Source organism: Rutidosis leptorrhynchoides, chromosome 2 (genome assembly GCF_046630445.1).
Source record: "Rutidosis leptorrhynchoides isolate AG116_Rl617_1_P2 chromosome 2, CSIRO_AGI_Rlap_v1, whole genome shotgun sequence".
Taxonomy (NCBI): Eukaryota; Viridiplantae; Streptophyta; class Magnoliopsida; order Asterales; family Asteraceae; genus Rutidosis; species Rutidosis leptorrhynchoides.
This window is the reverse complement of record NC_092334.1, coordinates 424,134,748-424,154,193: the sequence shown is the minus strand read 5'-3', so window position 1 is coordinate 424,154,193 and position 19,446 is coordinate 424,134,748.

The following is a 19,446-nucleotide window of genomic DNA, read 5'->3' as shown; positions in this document are numbered from 1 at the left end:
CGTAACAAGCTCCGGGTCTTCCTGTGCCTCTGCCGCATTAATATTGAAAACTTTTCCGCGGCCTTGTCCATTCGTGTTCTCCTGGTTCGGGCAATTTCTAATAATGTGGCCCGGTTTTCCACATTTATAACAAACTACATTGGCATAACTTGCTCCGACACTACTTGCTCCGCCATTACTCGTTCCGACACCATTTGTTCCTTTCGTTCTATTAACCCCTGGTCCGTAGACCTCACACTTCGCCGCGCTATGACCATTTCTTTTACACTTGTTGCAAAATTTGGTGCAGAACCCCGAGTGATACTTTTCACACCTTTGGCATAGCTGCTTCTGATTGTTGTTGTTGTTGCGGTTGTTATTGTTGTTGGGATGATTGTTGTAGTTGCTGTTGTTGTTGCGATTGTTGGGATAATTGATGCGATTATTATTGTAATTGCTGTTGTTATTGTATTGGTGATTCTTATCACCGTTTTCCTCCCACTTTCTTTTGACTTGCTTTACATTGGCCTCTTCAGCCGTCTGTTCTTTAATTCTTTCCTCAATCTGGTTCACTAGTTTGTGAGCCATTCTACATGCCTGTTGTATGGAGGCGGGCTCATGTGAACTTATATCTTCTTGGATTCTTTCCGGTAATCCTTTCACAAACGCGTCGATCTTCTCTTCCTCATCTTCGAACGCTCCCGGACACAATAGGCACAATTCTGTGAATCGTCTTTTATACGTGGTAATATCAAATCCTTGGGTTCGTAACCCTCTAAGTTCTGTCTTGACCTTATTGACCTCGGTTCTGGGACGGTACTTCTCGTTCATCAAGTGCTTGAATGCTGACCACGGTAGTGCGTACGCATCATCTTGTCCCACTTGCTCTAGATAGGTATTCCACTATGTTAACGCAGAACCTGTGAAGGTATGCATAGCGTACTTCACTTTATCCTCTTCAGTACACTTACTTATGGCAAACACCGATTCGACCTTCTCGGTCCACCGTTTCAATCCGATCGGTCCTTCGGTTCCATCAAATTCCAAAGGTTTGCAGGCAGTGAATTCTTTGTAGGTGCATCCTACACGATTTCCTGTACTGCTAGATCCAAGGTTATTATTGGTATGTAGCACAGCCTGTACTGCGGCTATGTTTGAAGCTAGAAAAGTACAGAATTCCTCTTCATTCATATTCACGGTGTGTCGAGTAGTAGGTACCATTTCCTTCAAAATAGTCAAATGGAACAAGTTAATCATACAGAATATTAAGAGTAGTTAATAGTATTTCGTAGCATAATATGAACTCATTTATAAAAGCTTTTTCTTCATATTAGCGTTTTATAAGTTTAAATTCGGGTAGTACCTATCCGTTAAGTTCATACTTAGTAGCTAATATACAATTCAACCACTACAATTCTATATGAAAAACTGATTATAATAATATTTCGCGTTCAAACTTTTATACAATATTTTACAAACTTACAATACCGCTTATTTTACATAAAGCATGAAATATAGCACACAATAACTTTGATACAAGATAGTTGTGAAGATAATTCTAGCTAGTACACAAGTCGCTCAGCAAAGGCAATAAAGACACGTAATTCATACGTCTAGAAACAAGTCATGCATTCTGGTTTTACTATGACTACTTCCCATCCTTGGTATTGTGGAACATAACCATTATGGCTGTTGATAAGACAGCGTGTTGTAACGTCGTCAAAGGGACGAGGGTTACGTAATGACCAACAGTCTCGTAATAACCTAAAAACCTCATTTCTTACCCCAATTACCGACTTCGTCACTTGTGGGAACGTTTTGTTTAATAGTTGTAGCCCGATGTTCTTTTTCTCACTTTGGTGAGAAGCAAACATTACTAACCCGTAAGCATAGCATGCTTCTTTATGTTGCATGTTAGCCGCTTTTTCTAAATCATGAAGTCCTATATTCGGATACATTGAGTCAAAATAATTTCTTAACCCGTTGCGTAAAATAGCATTTGGGTTCCCCGCAACATATGCATCAAAGTAAACACATCGTAACTTATGGGTTTCCCAATGTGATATCCCCCATCTTTCAAACGAAAGTCTCTTATAAACCAAGACATTCTTGGAACGTTCTTCGAATGTCTTACAAACTGATTTCGCCGTAAATAGTTGTGCCGAAGAATTCTGACCGACTCTAGACAAGATTTTATCAATCATGTCTCCGGGTAGGTCTCTTAAAATATTGGGTTGTCTATCCATTTTGTGTTTTTATACTGTAAAATAGACAAGAGTTAGATTCATAAAAAAAAATACTTATTAATACAAGCAATTTTTACATATATCATAAAGCATAAGCACACTATATTACATATATTACACCACACAAATACAACTATCTTATTTCGACTTGCTCGTTTCTTCTTCTTCGGTTTTGGTTCGTTTTGCCAAGTTTCTAGGGATATATGATGTTCCCCTAATACGAGCTGTCGTTTTCCAAAATGGTTTAGAAAAACCTGGTGGTTTAGAGGTTCCCGGGTCATTGTTACAACTTAAGGGCTTCGGGGGTTGACGATACATATAAAGTTCATCGGGGTTGGAATTAGATTTCTCTATTTTTATGCCCTTTCCCTTATTATTTTCTTTTGTCTTTTTAAATTCAGTTGGGGTAATTTCTATAACATCATCGGAATTCTCGTCGGAATCCGATTCATCGGAGAATTGGTAATCCTCCCAATATTTTGTTTCCTTGGCGGAAACACCATTGACCATAATTAACCTTGGTCGGTTGGTTGAGGATTTTCTTTTACTTAACCGTTTTATTATTTCCCCCACCGGTTCTATTTCCTCATCCGGTTCCTCCTCTTCCGGTTCTGATTCTTCTTCCGGTTCTTCTTCGGGAACTTGTGAATCAGTCCAATATATATTCGACTCTTCGTTATTATTAGGTGAGTCAATGGGATTTGTGCTAGAGGTAGACATCTATCACACAATATCAAACGTGTTAAGAGATTAATATATCACATAATATATACATGTTAATAATATATAGTTTCCAACAAAAATGTTAAGCAATCATTTTTAAAGAAAACAAGGTCGAAGTCCAGACTCACTAATGCATCCTAACAACTCGATAAGACACACTAATACAAATTTGCTGGTTCTCTAAGACCAACGCTCGGATACCAACTGAAATGTCTCGTTCTTATTGATTAAAAACGTTCCATATTAATTGATTTCGTTGCGAGGTTTTGACCTCTATATGAGACATTTTTCAAAGACTGCATTCATTTTTAAAACAAACCATAACCTTTATTTCATAAATAAAGGTTTAAAAAGCTTTACGTAGATTATCAAATAATGATAATCTAAAATATCTTGTTTACACACGACCATTACATAATGGTTTACAATACAAATATGTTACATCGAAATCAGTTTCTTGAATGCAGTTTTTACACAATATCATACAAACATGGACTCCAAATATTGTCCTTATTTTAGTATGCAACAGCAGAAGGTCTTAGTATTCACCTGAGAATAAACATGCTTTAAACGTCAACAAAAATGTTGGTGAGTTATAGGTTTAACCTATATATATCAAATCGTAACAATAGACCACAAGATTTCATATTTCAATACACATCCCATACATAGAGATAAAAATCATTCATATGGTGAACACCTGGTAACCGACATTAACAAGATGCATATATAAGAATATCCCCATCATTCCGGGACACCCTTCGGATATGATATAAATTTCGAAGTACTAAAGAATCCGGTACTTTGGATAGGGTTTGTTAGTCCCAATAGATCTATCTTTAGGATTCGCGTCAATTAGGGTGTCTGTTCCCTAATTCTTAGATTACCAGACTTAATAAAAAAGGGCATATTCGATTTCGATAATTCAACCATAGAATGTAGTTTCACGTACTTGTGTCTATTTTGTAAATTATTTATAAAACCTGCATGTATTCTCATCCCAAAAATATTAGATTTTAAAAGTGGGACTATAACTCACTTTCACAGATTTTTACTTCGTCGGGAAGTAAGACTTGGCCACTGGTTGATTCACGAACCTATAACAATATATACATATATATCAAAGTATGTTCAAAATATATTTACAACACTTTTAATATATTTTGATGTTTTAAGTTTATTAAGTCAGCTGTCCTCGTTAGTAACCTACAACTAGTTGTCCACTGTTAGATGTACAGAAATAAATCGATAAATATTATCTTGAATCAATCCATAACCCAGTGTATACGTATCTCAGTATTGATCACAACTCAAACTATATATATTTTGGAATCAACCTCAACCCTGTATAGCTAACTCCAACATTCACATATAGAGTGTCTATGGTTGTTCCGAAATATATATAGATGTGTCGACATGATAGGTCGAAACATTGTATATGTGTCTATGGTATCTCAAGATTACATAATATACAATACAAGTTGATTAAGTTATGGTTGGAATAGATTTGTTACCAATTTTCACGTAGCTAAAATGAGAAAAATTATCCAATCTTGTTTTACCCATAACTTCTTCATTTTAAATCCATTTTGAGTGAATAAAATTGCTATAGTTTCATATTGAACTCTATTTTATGAATCTAAATAGAAAAGTATAGGTTTATACTCGGAAAAATAAGTTAAAAGTCATTTTTGTAAAGGTAGTCATTTCAGTCGAAAGAACGACGTCTTGATGACCATTTTAGAAAACATACTTCCACTTTGAGTTTAACCATAATTTTTGGATATAGTTTCATGTTCATAATAAAAATAATTTTCCCAGAATAACAACTTTTAAATCAAAGTTTATCATAGTTTTTAATTAACTAACCCAAAACAGCCCGCGGTGTTACTACGACGGTGTAAATCCGGTTTTACGGTGTTTTTCGTGTTTCCAGATTTTAAATCATTAAGTTAGCATATCATATAGATATATAACATGTGTTTAGTTGATTTTAAAAGTCAAGTTAGAAGTATTAACTTTTATTTGCGAACAAGTTTAGAATTAACTAAACTATGTTCTAGTGATTACAAGTTTAAACCTTCGAAAAAGATAGCTTTATATGTATGAATCGAATGATGTTATGAACATCATTACTACCTCAAGTTCCTTGGATAAACCTACTGGAAATGAGAAAAATAGATCTAGCTTCAAAGAATCCTTGGATGGCTTGAAAGTTCTTGAAGCAGAATCATGACACGAAAACAATTTCAAGTAAGATTTCCACTCGAAATAAGATTGTTATAGTTATAGAAATTGAATTAAAGTTTGAATATGATTATTAGCTTGTATTAGAAATATAACCTACTGTAAGTAACAAAGGTTTCTTGATCTTGGATGATTACTTGGAATGGATTTAGAAAACTTGGAAGTAAACTTGCAATCTTGGAAGTATTCTTGATTTTATGAAACTAGAACTTTTGGAATTTATGAAGAACACTTAGAACTTGAAGATAGAACTTGAGAGAGATCAATTAGATGAAGAAAATTGAAGAATGAAAGTGTTTGTAGGTGTTTTTGGTCGTTGGTATATGGATTAGATATAAAGGATATGTGATTTTGTTTTCATGTAAATAAGTCATGAATGAATACTCATATTTTTGTAATTTTATGAGATATTTCATGCTAGTTGCCAAATGATGGTTCCCACATGTGTTAGGTGACTCAAATGGGCTGCTAAGAGCTAATCATTGGAGTGTATATATCAATAGTACATACATCTAAAAGCTGTGTATTGTACGAGTACAAATACGGGTGCATACAAGTAGAATTGTTGATGAAACTGAATGAGGTGTAATTGTAAGCATTTTTGTTAAGTAGATGTATTTTGATAAGTGTCTTGAAGTCTTTCAAAAGTGTATGAATACATATTAAAACACTACATGTATATACATTTTAACTGAGTCGTTAAGTCATCGTTAGTCGTTACATGTAAATGTTGATTTGAAACCTTTAAGTTAACGATCATGTCAAATGTTGTTAACCCAATGTTTATTATATCTAATGAGATGTTAAATTATTACATTATCATGATATTATGATATATTAATATATCTTAGTATGATATATATACAGTTAAATGTTGTTACAATGATAATCGTTACATATATGTCTCGTTTCGAAATCATTAAGTTAGTAGTCTTGTTTTTACATATGTGGTTCATTGTTAATACACTTAATGACATGTTTACTTATCATTTATCATGATTAAACATAGTGTATTAATATCTTAATATGATTCATATGTATTTAGTAAGACGTTGTTATAACGATAATCATTATATATATCGTTTCGAGTTTCTTAATTCAATAAACTCAATTTTATGTATATAACTCATTGTTAAAATACCTAATGAGATACATACTTATCATAATATCATGTTAACTATATATATAATCATATATATGTCATCATATAGTTTTTACAAGTTTTAACGTTCGTGAATCACCGGTCAACTTGGGTGGTCAATTGTCTATATGAAACCTATATCAATTAATCAAATCTTAACAAGTTTGATTTCTTAATATGTTGGAAACACTTAATCATGTAAATATCAATTTCATTTAATATATATAAACATGGAAAAGTTCGGGTCACTACAGTACCTACCCGTTAAATAAATTTTGTCCCGAAATTTTAAGCAGTTGGCGGTGTTGACGTATCTTCTGGAAATAAGTGCAGGTATTTATTCTTCATCTGATCTTCTCGTTCCCAGGTGAACTCAGGTCCTCTACGAGCATTCCATCGAACTTTAACAATTGGTATCTTGTTTTGCTTAAGTCTTTTAACCTCACGATCCATTATTTCGACGGGTTCTTCGACGAATTGAAGTTTTTCGTTGATTTGGATTTTGTCTAACGGAATAGTGAGATCTTCTTTAGCAAAACATTTCTTCAAATTTGAGACGTGGAAAGTGTTATGTACAGCCGCGAATTATTGTGGTAATTCAAGTCGGTAAGCTACTGGTCAGACACGATCAATAATCTTGAATGGTCCTATATACCTTGGATTTAATTTCCCTCGTTTACCAAATCGAACAACGCCTTTCCAAGGTGCAACCTTAAGCATGACCATCTCTCCAATTTCAAATTCTATATCTTTTCTTTTAATGTCAGCGTAGCTCTTTTGTCGAATTTGGGCGGTTTTCAACCGTTGTTGAATTTGGATGATCTTCTCGGTAGTTTCTTGTATTATCTCCGGACCCGTAATCTGTCTATCCCCCACTTCACTCCAACAAATCGGAGACCTGTACTTTCTACCATAAAGTGCTTCAAATGGCGCCATCTCAATGCTTGAATGGTAGCTGTTGTTGTAAGAAAATTATGCTAACGGTAGATGTCGATCCCAACTGTTTTCGAAATCAATAACACATGCTCGTAGCATGTCTTCAAGCGTTTGTATCGTCCTTTCGCTCTACCCATCAGTTTGTAGATGATAGGCAGTACTCATGTCTAGACGAGTTCCTAATGCTTGCTGTAATGTCTGCCAGAATCTTGAAATAAATCTGTCATCCCTATCAGAGATAATAGAGATTGGTATTCCATGTCTGGAGATGACTTCCTTCAAATACAGTCGTGCTGACTTCTCCATCTTGTCATCTTCTCTTATTGGCAGGAAATGTGCTGATTTGGTGAGACGATCAACTATTACCCAAATAGTATCAAAACCACTTGTAGTCTTTGGCAATTTAGTGATGAAATCCATGGTAATATTTTCCCATTTCCATTCCGGGATTTCGGGTTATTGAAGTAGACCTGATGGTTTCTGATGCTCTGCTTTGACCTTAGAACACTTCAAATATTCCCCTACGTATTTAGCAATATCGACTTTCATACCTGGCCACCAAAAATGTTTCTTGAGATCATTGTACATCTTCCCCGTTTCAGGATGTATTGAGTATCTTGTTTTATGAGCTTCTCTAAGTACCATTTCTCTCATATCTCCAAATTTTGATACCCAAATTCTTTCAGCCCTATACCGGGTTCCGTCTTCCTGAATATTAAGATGCTTCTTCGATCCTTTGGGTATTTCATCCTTTAAGTTTCCCTCTTTTAAAACTCCTTGTTGCGCCTCCTTTATTTGAGTAGTAAGGTTATTGTGAATCATTATATTCATATATTTTACTCGAATGGGTTATCTGTCCTTTCTACTCAAGGCGTCGGCTACCTCATTTGCCTTCCCTGAGTAGTAATGAATCTCAAAGTCATAATCATTCAACAATTCAATCCACCTACGCTGCCTCATGTTCAGTTGTTTCTGATTAAATATGTGTTGAAGACTTTTGTGGTCGGTATATATAATACTTTTGACCGCATATAAGTAGTGCCTCCAAGTATTTAATGCAAAAACAACCGCGCCTAATTCCAAATCATGTGTCGTATAATTTTGCTCGTGAATCTTCAATTGTCTAGACGCATAAGCAATTACCTTCGTTCGTTGCATTAATACACAACCGAGACCTTGCTTTGAGGCGTCACAATATATCACAAAATCATCATTCCCTTCAGGTAATGACAATATAGGTGCCGTAGTTAACTTTTTCTTCAACAATTTAAACGCTTTTGCTTGTTCATCCTTCCATTCAAATTTCCTCCCTTTATGCGTTAATGCAGTCAAGGGTTTTGCTATTTTGGAAAAATCTTGGATGAATCTCCTGTAATAACCAGCTAGTCCTAAAAATTGGCGTATATGCTTCGGAGTTTTCGGGGTGTCCCACTTTTCAACGGTTTCAATCTTTGCCGGATCCACTTGAATACCTTCTTTGTTCACTATGTGACCGAGGAATTGAACTTCTTCCAACCAAAATGCACACTTTGAAAACTTAGCGTACAGTTTTTCTTTTCTCAGCAACTCTAGCACTTTTCTCAAATGTTCTTCGTGCTCTTGATCATTCTTCGAGTAAATAAGTATGTCATCGATGAAAACAATGACAAACTTGTCAAGATATGGCCCACACACTCGGTTCATGAGGTCCATGAACACAGCTGGTGTGTTAGTCAATCCAAACGGCATAACCATAAACTCGTAATGACCGTAACACGTCCTAAAAGCAGTCTTTGGAATATCATCCTCCTTCACCCGCATTTGATGATATCCAAAACGTAAATTGATCTTCGAATAAACCGACGAGCCTTGTAGTTAATCAAATAAGTCGTCGATTCTCGGTAGTGGGTAGCGAATCTTGATGGTAAGTTTGTTCAACTCTCGGTAGTCGATACACAACCTAAATATACCATCCTTCTTCTTGACAAACAAAACAGGAGCTCCCCACGGTGATGTGCTTGGTTGAATGAAACCACGCTCTAAAAGTTAATGTAACTGACTTTGTAATTCTTTCATTTCGTTAGGTGCGAGTCTGTATGGAGCACGAGCTATTGGTGCAGCTCCTGGTACAAGGTCTATTTGAAATTCAACGGATCGATGTGGGGGTAATCCCGGTAATTCTTTCGGAAATACATTAGAAAATTCTTTTGCGACGGGAACATCACTGATGTTCTTTTCTTCAGGTTTAACTTCCTCGATATGTGCTAGAATGACGTAACAACCTTTTCTTATTAGTTTTTACGCCTTCAAACTACTAATAAGATTTAATTTCGCATTGTTCTTTTCTCCGTACACCATTAAGGGTTTTCCTTTTTCTCGTATAATGCGAATTGCATTTTTGTAACAAACGATCTCTGCTTTCACTTCTTTCAACCAATCCATACCGATTATCACATCAAAACTCCCTAACTCTACTGGTATCAAGTCAATCTTAAATGTTTTGCTAACCAGTTTAATTTCTCGATTCTGACATATATTATCTGCTGAAATTAATTTACCATTTGCTAATTCGAGTAAAAATTTACTATCGAAAGGCGTCAATGGGCAACTTAATTTAGCACAAAATTCTCTACTCATATAGCTTCTATCCGCACCCGAATCAAATAAAACATAAGCAGATTTATCGTCAATAAGAAACGTACCCGTAATAAGCTCCGGGTTTTCCTGTGCTTCTGCCGCATTAATATTGAAAACTCTTCCATGGCCCTGCCCATTAGTATTCCCCTGATTCGGGCAATTTCTAATAATGTGGCCCAATTTTCCACATTTATAACAAACAGCGTTGGTATTACTTGCTCCGACACTATTCGTTTCGGCATTACTTGTTCCGACATTATTTGTTCCTTTAGTTCTATAAACTTTGGTCCGTAGACCTCACACTTTGTCGCGCTATGACCATTTCTTTTACACCTGTTGCAAAATGTCGTGCAAAACCACTGATGATTTTCTTCACACCTATGACATGGCTGTTTTTGGTTATTGTTGCCGTTGTTGTTATTGAGGTTGTTGTTGGGATTGTTATTGTTGTTGAAACGATTGTTGTAGTTGTTGTTGTTGTTGAGATGTTTGTTGTAGTTATTGTTAGAATTGCGATTATTGTTGCGATAGTTGTTGCGGTTGTTGGGATAGTTGTTGCGATTGTGGTTGTAATTGTTGGTGTTGTTGTACTGGTGACTCTTGTCACCGTTTTCCTCCCACTTCCTCTTGAGTTGTTTCGTGTTGGCTTCTTCGGCCGCCTGTTCTTTAATTCTTCCCTCAATTTGATTTATGAGTTTATGAGCCATTCGACTTGCCTTCTGTATAGAAGTGGGCTCGTGTGAACTCACATCTTCTTGAATCCTTATTGGTAACCCTTTTACAAATGCGTCAATCTTCTCTTCTTCATCTTCGAATGCTCCCGGACATAATAGGCACAACTCTGTGAATCGCCGTTCATATGTGGTAACGTCGAACCCTTGTGTTCGTAACTCTCTAAGTTCTGCCTTGAGTTTATTGACTTCGTTTCTAGGACGGTACTGCTCGTTCATCAATTGCTTGAATGCCGACCACGGTAGTGCGTAAGCAGCATTTTGTCCTACCTGTTCAAGATAGGTGTTCCACCATGTTAACACAGTACCTGTGAAGGTATGCGTAGCGTACTTAACTTTGTCTTCTTCAGTACACTTACTTATGGCAAACACCGATTCTACTTTCTCGGTCCACCGTTTCAATCCAATTGGTCCTTCGGTTCCATCAAATTCCAAAGGTTTGCAGGCAGTGAATTCTTTGTAGGAGCATCCTACACAATTTCTTGCGCCGTTAGCTGAATTGCTAGATTCAGAGTTATTGTTGGTATGTAGCGCAGCCTGTACTGCGGCTATGTTTGCAGCAAGAAAGGTACGAAATTCCTCTTCGCTCATATTCATGGTATGTCGAGTAGTCGGTGCCATTTCCTTCAAAATAGCCAACTGAATTGAGTTAATCATACAGAATATTAAGAGTAGTCAATAGTATTTCGTAGCATAATATGAACTCATTTATATAAGCTTTTTCTTCATATTAGCGTTTTATAAGTTTAAATTCGGGTACTACCTACCCGTTAAGTTCATACTTAGTAGCTAATATACAATTCAACTACTACAATTCCATATGAAAAACTGATTATAATAATATATCACATATAAATATTCTTCAAACTTACAACATCGCTATATTACATATAACATGAAATATAGTACACTTTGATACAGGACAGTTTTGAAGATAAATATAGTTAATACGCAAGTTGTTCAGCAAAGGAAATAAAGACACGTAGTTCATAAGTCCAGAAACAAGTCATGCATTCTGGTTTTACTAAGACGACTTCCTATCCTTGGTCTTGTGGAAAATAACCGTTATGACCATTGGCTAGGCAGCATGTTGTAATGTCGTCAAAAGGACGAGGGTTTCGTAATGTCCAACAGGCCCGTAATAATCTAAAAACCTTGTTTCTCACCCCAACTACTGAATCCGTCACTTGTGGGAAGGTTTTATTTAAAAGTTGCAATCCGATGTTCTTTTTCTCACTTTGGTAAGAAGCGAACATCACTAACCCGTAAGCATAACATGCTTCTTTATGTTACATGTTAGAAGCTCTTTCTAATTCACGAAATCCTATGTTGGGATATGTTGAGTCAAAATAGGTTCTTAACCCGTAGCGTAAAATTGCATTTGGGTGCCCCGCATTTAACGCTTTAAAGAAAATACGGCGTAACTTACGGTCTCCCCAATGGGATATACCCCACCTATCAAAGGAAAGCCTTTTATAAACTAAGGCATTTCTGAAAAGTCTTTCAAATATTTGACAAGTTAATTTCGCCATAACTAAATGTGCTGATGAATTCTGACTGACTCTAGACAAGATTTCCTCAATCATATCATCTGGTAGGTCTTCTAAAATATTCGATTGTCTACCCTTAACGTCCATTTTGTTTTTATACTGTAAAATAGACAAGGATTAGATTCGTAATAACAAACAATACAAGCAATTTTTACATAGAACATAAAAGTACAAGCACACTACAATACATATAATACACAACATGATTACAACCCTCTAATCCGAATCACTGGTTTCTTCTTCTTCGGACTTGGTTTGTTTTCCTAATTTTCTAGGAATATATGGTGTTCCTCTAATACGAGCCGTTGTTTTCCATAATGGTTTAGAAAAACCTGGTGGTTTAGAGGTTCCCGGGTCATTGTTACATTTTAGGAAATACGGATGATGTCGATACATATAAAGTTCATCGGGGTTGGAATCGGGTTTCTCTATTTTTATACCTTTTCCCTTATTATTTTCTTTCGCTTTATTAAATTGGGTCGAGGTAATTTCTATAACATCATCAGAATCCTCATCGGGGTCCGATTCATCGGAAAATTTTTAGCTACCTAAACATATTATACTACTTAATTTAGCAATAATTTATGACAAAAATCGGCCATAACCTGTTTATATCAAAAAGCCCCAAATTGCTCAAGAACACAAATCCTAGATTTCTAAAAATTTTGAAGTTTAATGCTTCAAATCATGTTAAATAGCATCAATCTAGGTTATACATGCATAATATAGTAATAATTTAACTCTAGTTACACTAGAAATTAACAAAATTAAATTAGGTAAAATTTAGCTCAAGAACACTAAAATTCAAATTTAAAGAGTTTTAGGGGTGAAATTTTTACCTTTCTGCTTCCCCATCTGAGAAAAGACATGATTATAGCGGATTATTGTGACAAATTTCGTTGATTTTGGTGAAAAATTGGTGATTTTAGAGAGTGTTTATGTGTGTTCGTGTATGTTTGTGTGTGTTTTGTGAAGACAGAGAACCAGCTCGCTGGCTTTTGATTCTGTCCAGTTTTTCCTTGCCATGCGATCGCATGGCTTTACAGGGTAAACCCCATGCGATCGCATGGGGTCCAGTATTTTTTTTTTATCAAAACCTTATACTTATTAAAACAAATAATAAAATTAATTTTAAAAATTTGTTTCTTTTAAGAGTGAGGGCGTTTCGGATCGTTGTCCTAGTTCATCTCTCGACAAAATTTTAAAATTTGTCATTTTTAAGCGTTGTTTTAAAAGCAAAGATTTTTGGGTTTTTTTAATGTTTTCGCATACTTTAGATCAATGAGATTAAAAATAATGATAATAAAAGTTCTCGTCCCGCCCTCGGGTAAAGCAATTTCGGTTCAACGACCTAGTCTTCAACTCACGACGAATTTTAAATATCAAAATTTTAACTTAATGAAATAAAGTGCATTTTTGTTTTTAAATTCACACCAAATTTAAAATGCATAAAATTAAAAATTCATATAAATATCATTAATATTTTTATACATTAATTTTACAAACTTATATTGAAAATATTAATTTTTAAAATATTTAAAAACTTAAATATATTGGTTTTAAAAATTTACAATAATAATTTAATAAGAATTTAAAAACAAGGTAAAAATTAAAATGAAAAATCTTTTTGGTCTTTTATCCCACTTTAATCAATCAAATATTATCAAAAATATACGCCCCTCTTTTGGGTAAAGTAATTTCGGCTACTCCTGACGAATTTCTGAAATATTTTGAATTGATTGATTAAAGATATTTATACCTTAAGAATAAACGGTAAATTTCATAGTGATGTAATAAATTTTTGTATGATATCAATAATTTCGGTTTCGCATACCTAATTTTATTGAATATCAATTTAATACTTTATAGCGAATGATTCAGCGTTTATTATCAAAAGGTTTAAAGCAATAAACAAAAACTGTACATACTTACCTGTGAGATAGAATTCTCAGAGACATGCTTTAGCTGACTCATAGGAGAGTCGTGTGATTTGGTTTTCCATAGCTACATAAGCGTAACCTCGATTCTTCAATAACTTTTCTTCTAAACATATGAACGGTCCTTCTCTGCATAGAGTAACAAATTCGGTATTTGAATATGTTTGATTGTTCGAACATTTACCTTCGTGTAACCATTTTCTGCATTTTTGACATCTTTCAAGATGTCGTGCTCTTCTTTTTGTTGCGGATTTTGATTTTCCTTTACCAAAATGTGTCTTATGATGGTTCTTCCTGAGTTCTTTTCTCACTTCGTCCATTTTGCCTCTTATGAATGATACCAGTTCACTCGGGAAGATGTTATTATTACGTTTAGTAATCATAGCGTGTAGTAGTAGACCATGGTTCAGATCAAAGGAATTCTTCATCTCGTAAAACCTAAAAAAAATAAAAATTCAAAATGGAGGGAGAAGACTAGTTCTTTAGGGTCTGCTAGGGAAAGACCATTCAGATTTCATTCTCGAAAACTACACGAGAACAGAAAATCTAACTCTAACAGAAATATATATTATCCTTAAAAAGATTCGAATCTTCCTACACTTAGTTAGCTGTGGTGTCAAAATTGTGATTAAATTCATCTTCAACTTCCATTGGATTATCTATGTAATGTTTAACTCTGTGACCATTAACCTTAAATTCAATCCCATTTGAATTTATCAATTTTATTGTTCCATATGGAAAAACTCTTTTGACTATGAATGGTCCAGACCATCTTGATTTCAATTTTCCAGGAAATAGCTTGAATCGTGAATTGAAAAGAAGAACTCTGTCTCCTTCTTTAAATTCTTTTGAACTTCTGATTCTTTTATCATGTCATTTCTTCGCTCTTTCTTTATAGATTAACGAATTTTCATATGCTTCATGTCTTAACTCTTCTAATTCGTTTAATTGACTTAATCGTAGACGTCCGGCTTCATGCAAATCAAGATTACATGTCTTCAAAGCCCAAAATTCTTTGTGCTCAATTTCTACTGGAAGGTGACATGCTTTTCCGTAAACGAGTCTAAAAGGTGTGGTGCCAATTGGAGTTTTGTAGGCTGTTCTAAAAGCCCAGAGTGCATCCTCCAATTTCACGGACCATTCCTTCGGATTTGATCCTACGGTTTTCTCTAGAATACATTTTAATGCTCGGTTGGTATTTTCAACTTGTCCACTTGTTTGTGGATGATAAGCGGTTGAGATTTTATGAGTTACTCCATATCTTTTGAGAACTTTCTCAAGTTGATTGTTACAAAAATGAGTACCCCGATCACTTATTAAAGCTTTCGGTGTTCCGAACCTAGCAAAAAGACGTTTTAAGAAGTTGACTACAACTCGTGCATCGTTAGTTAGGAGAAATTGTGCTTCCGCCCATTTAGATACATAATCAATGGCAACGATGTTGAGATTTAACAAGTTTCATAATACTTAAAACATTTTAAGAATCATATTAAAGCGGAAGCATGTATGAATTACCATTTAGAACTTGTTAATCTTTAACCAATTAAAGTTAAATCCCAATAAGGATCAAGTTGTGATATATACTTACAAACTACAATCAAGTAAAGAGATTATACCTACTCCAAGCTTGCTAGTAAGGAATGAAGATGATGATGTTGAATGGAGCTCCAAAAGTATGAAACCTCAAGTTGTTATACCCCAAACTTGTGCACCAACACCCTAGCTTTGGTTAGGATTTACTTGCACTTGAATATTGCTTGCAAAAAAAAAATATAAGAACCCCTTACACCCTCACAAAGGCCATGGCCTGTTCAGCAGAAAGTGAGAGGGTTTGATGCAGTTTTTTTTGCTTGTTTTGATGTGTATGCATATGTTGTGAAGTCTCCAAGAAGTCTTGGTTAATATGCTTAAGGCATGGGAGGTTACCAAATAAACAAATGCATGCTTACTTCAACTCCCATGCCACTTCCACATTAGTTTATTAAATGAGTTTTATAAAAGAATAAGATTTTATAAAACATTTTATAAACTTCTATGGTTAGTTATATTTACATTTTATATAAAATCAATTATATAAAAAAGTAATATAACATTATTAATTATTTAACCTATAAATAATTAAATCCATATTATATAAATTATTCCATAATTTATATATATTTGTACACATCAAGTAAAATTTCAGAAAACCATTTTTCTTAAAGTTCAAGTGTCACGTATTTAATCAATAATCCAATCGTTAAGATTAAATACGTATAAGGTGTCGGTAAGTTTGTTATTGGGTATGACCCGACTTGGATCATAACACATTAGCCACATTAATTTAATATGTCTCTCGGGCATACGGAATACCTTCAATCTCCCACTTGCAGGATAAACATAAGAAATTAATGCAAGTGATGGATACCACCTAACAACCGTCCATCACCCCCAATATGTTATGACTTTGTGCCATTCAATAACATCATCCCTTTCGAGTTCCCATCTCGAATATGAATAGGTGAATCTTTCATTTATCCTTTCATCCTAGATGTCATGTTAAATCCAAGAGACACAAAGTGATCACTCTCTTCTAGATTTAACTTTATCAGGCCTTAGACATCTGACAGGCCAAGGGACAAATTCCATCTTGACTACATACGTCCTAGATATACACTTTGTATTACACCTGAGCTCTTCCTTATGAACTACCATATTTCAGAATAGCGAAGGAAAGAATCAAGGCAGAATACTTAGTGAATATCCGAACCCAATATGTATCTCAGGTCAGAGGATACAATGATATTCGCCTTTACTCAAGATTACGTGTGATTAACCACAAAGGTTCCATTTAGTAAATCTTGAGGGCGGGTCTTCCAATATTTGTATCCCACAAATATCTATGAACCTTGGTAGCAACCTTGCCCCACATTCATCCAGTGAATGTATACCAAACCAAGTTTACAATAGTCTAAACCTCACACTTGTTCCCACAAATGTGATCGACTACGGAATTTAGAATAATTACTTATTCATGGATAAAATATGCAAAATAGGAACATAACTCAAAATAAATTAATGCCATAATTATATTAATGAGTTTGAACAATTTCGTTCCGTTACAATACTTAAAACAGATCACAACGAATCACTAGAATATCGAAGCCCTAATGCACTAACATGCCCTTGATGTTTCGCACCATGTAAGAGCTTCGTGAGTGGATCCGCTATATTAAGATCTGTGTGAACTTTGCGAATACATATATTTCCCTTTTCAACTTCATCCCTTATGTAGTTGAATCTCCGCTCAATGTGACGGGTCTTTTGGTGAGCACGAGGTTCCTTGATTTGAGCAATCGCACCCTCGTTGTCACAAAAGATCTCAAGAGGGTCCTAAATGGAAGGGACTACTCCTAAGTCATCGATGAATTTCTTCATCCATGCAGCTTCCTGAGCTGCCAATGAGGCGGCAATGTACTCCGACTCTGTAGTAGATAATACAACAACATCCTATTTTGAACTCTTCCAAGAGACCGCACCTCCATTTAATGTGAAGACATAACCAGATTGTGATCGAGAATCATCACGATCAGTTTGGAAACTCGCGTCCACGTAACCTTTTACAGCGAGTTCCTCCTCACCAGACCCGTATATAAGAAACATATCCTTAGTCCTCCTAAGGTATTTCAATATACTTTTAACAGCAATCCAATGACTGTTTCCTGGGTTATTCTGGTATCTACTTGTCAAGCTAAGAGCGCATGACACATCCGGTCTAGTGCATATCATTGCATACATGATTGACCCAATAGCAGATGCGTACGAGACTTTCTTCATTCTCTCTTGTTCATCTTTCGTGGTGGGGCACTGAGATGAACTAAGGAGCGTTCCTCTTTGAACAGGTACCAAACCTTTCTTAGAGTTCTCCATCTTGAACCTTTTCAAGATTTTTTCAATGTATGCACTTTGATTCAAACCTATCAATTTCTTGGATCTATCCCTGTAGATCCTAATCCCCAAAATGTATTGTGCTTCTTCAAGATCCTTAATGGAGAAGCAGCTTTTTAGCCAAGTCTTAACACCTTGCATTGTCGGAATATCGTTTCCAAATAACAATATATCATCCACATATAATACAAGGAACATGATAGTGCTCTCACTATCTTTCTTGTATACACAAGCTTCATCACCAATTTTAATGAAGTCAAATTTCTTGGCTTCCTCATTAAAACGATGATTCCACATTCTAGATGCTTGTTTCAATCCGTAGATTGACTTCTTTAACTTACTTACTTTGTTAGGATGTTTCGGATCGACAAAAACTTCAGGCTGAACCATATAGACATCTTCCTCAAGATATCCATTTAGGACAGCGGTCTTGACATCCATTTGCCATATTTCATAATCATAATGAGCAGCAATGGCAAATAATATCCTAATAGACTTTAGCATTGCCACAGGCGAAAAAGTTTCATCATAGTCAACCCCTTGAGTTTGAGTAAAACCTTTTGCTACAAGTCTAGCTTTATATGTATTTAAGTTTCCATGCATGTCAATTTTCATTTTGAAAATCCATTTACAATCAACTAATTTGGAGTTAGCAGGTTGTACAACTAGTTCCCAAACTTGGTTGTCATACATGGATTGCATCTCAGCGTTCATGGCTTCCTGCCATTTATCTTTATCAATCCTTGATAAAGCATCTTGGTAGTTTGTTGGTTCATCCAAATCAACCACATAGCAATCATCCATGAGAAACCTATATCTCTCAGGAGGATTACTAATCCTACCAGATCTGCAAACGTCTTGTATACTTTGATCATCCATTTGATCATTCTTAACATTTTCATGTTGAGTGCTAGTGTCAACCAATTGTGTATCATCTACTTGATCTTGAACCTCTTCAAGATCTATCTTCCTTTCACTATTACCTTCCATTAGGAACTTAGTTTCAAGGAATTCGGCCTTCCGAGCAACAAATACATTCTGCTCGGATGGATCATAGAAATAGTATCCCATATCATCCTTGGGATACCCTATGAAGATACACTTCGTGGATCGAGTATTCAACTTATTAGAGACGTAACGCTTAGGATAAGCTTCACATCGCCATACCTTTAAGTATGATAGAGACGGAGGTTTTCCAAACCACATCTCATGAGGAGTTCGTTCCACTTTCTTGGTTGGGGCCATATTTAGAATACGAGCCGCGGAGCATAGACAATAACCCCAAAATGATAGAGGTAACGAGCTTCTAGCCATCATAGATCGAACCATATCCATTAGGGTTCGGTTCCTCCTTTCGGAAACTCCATTAAGTTGGGGTGTTCCAGGAGGAGTAAGTTGCGAGATAATCCCACA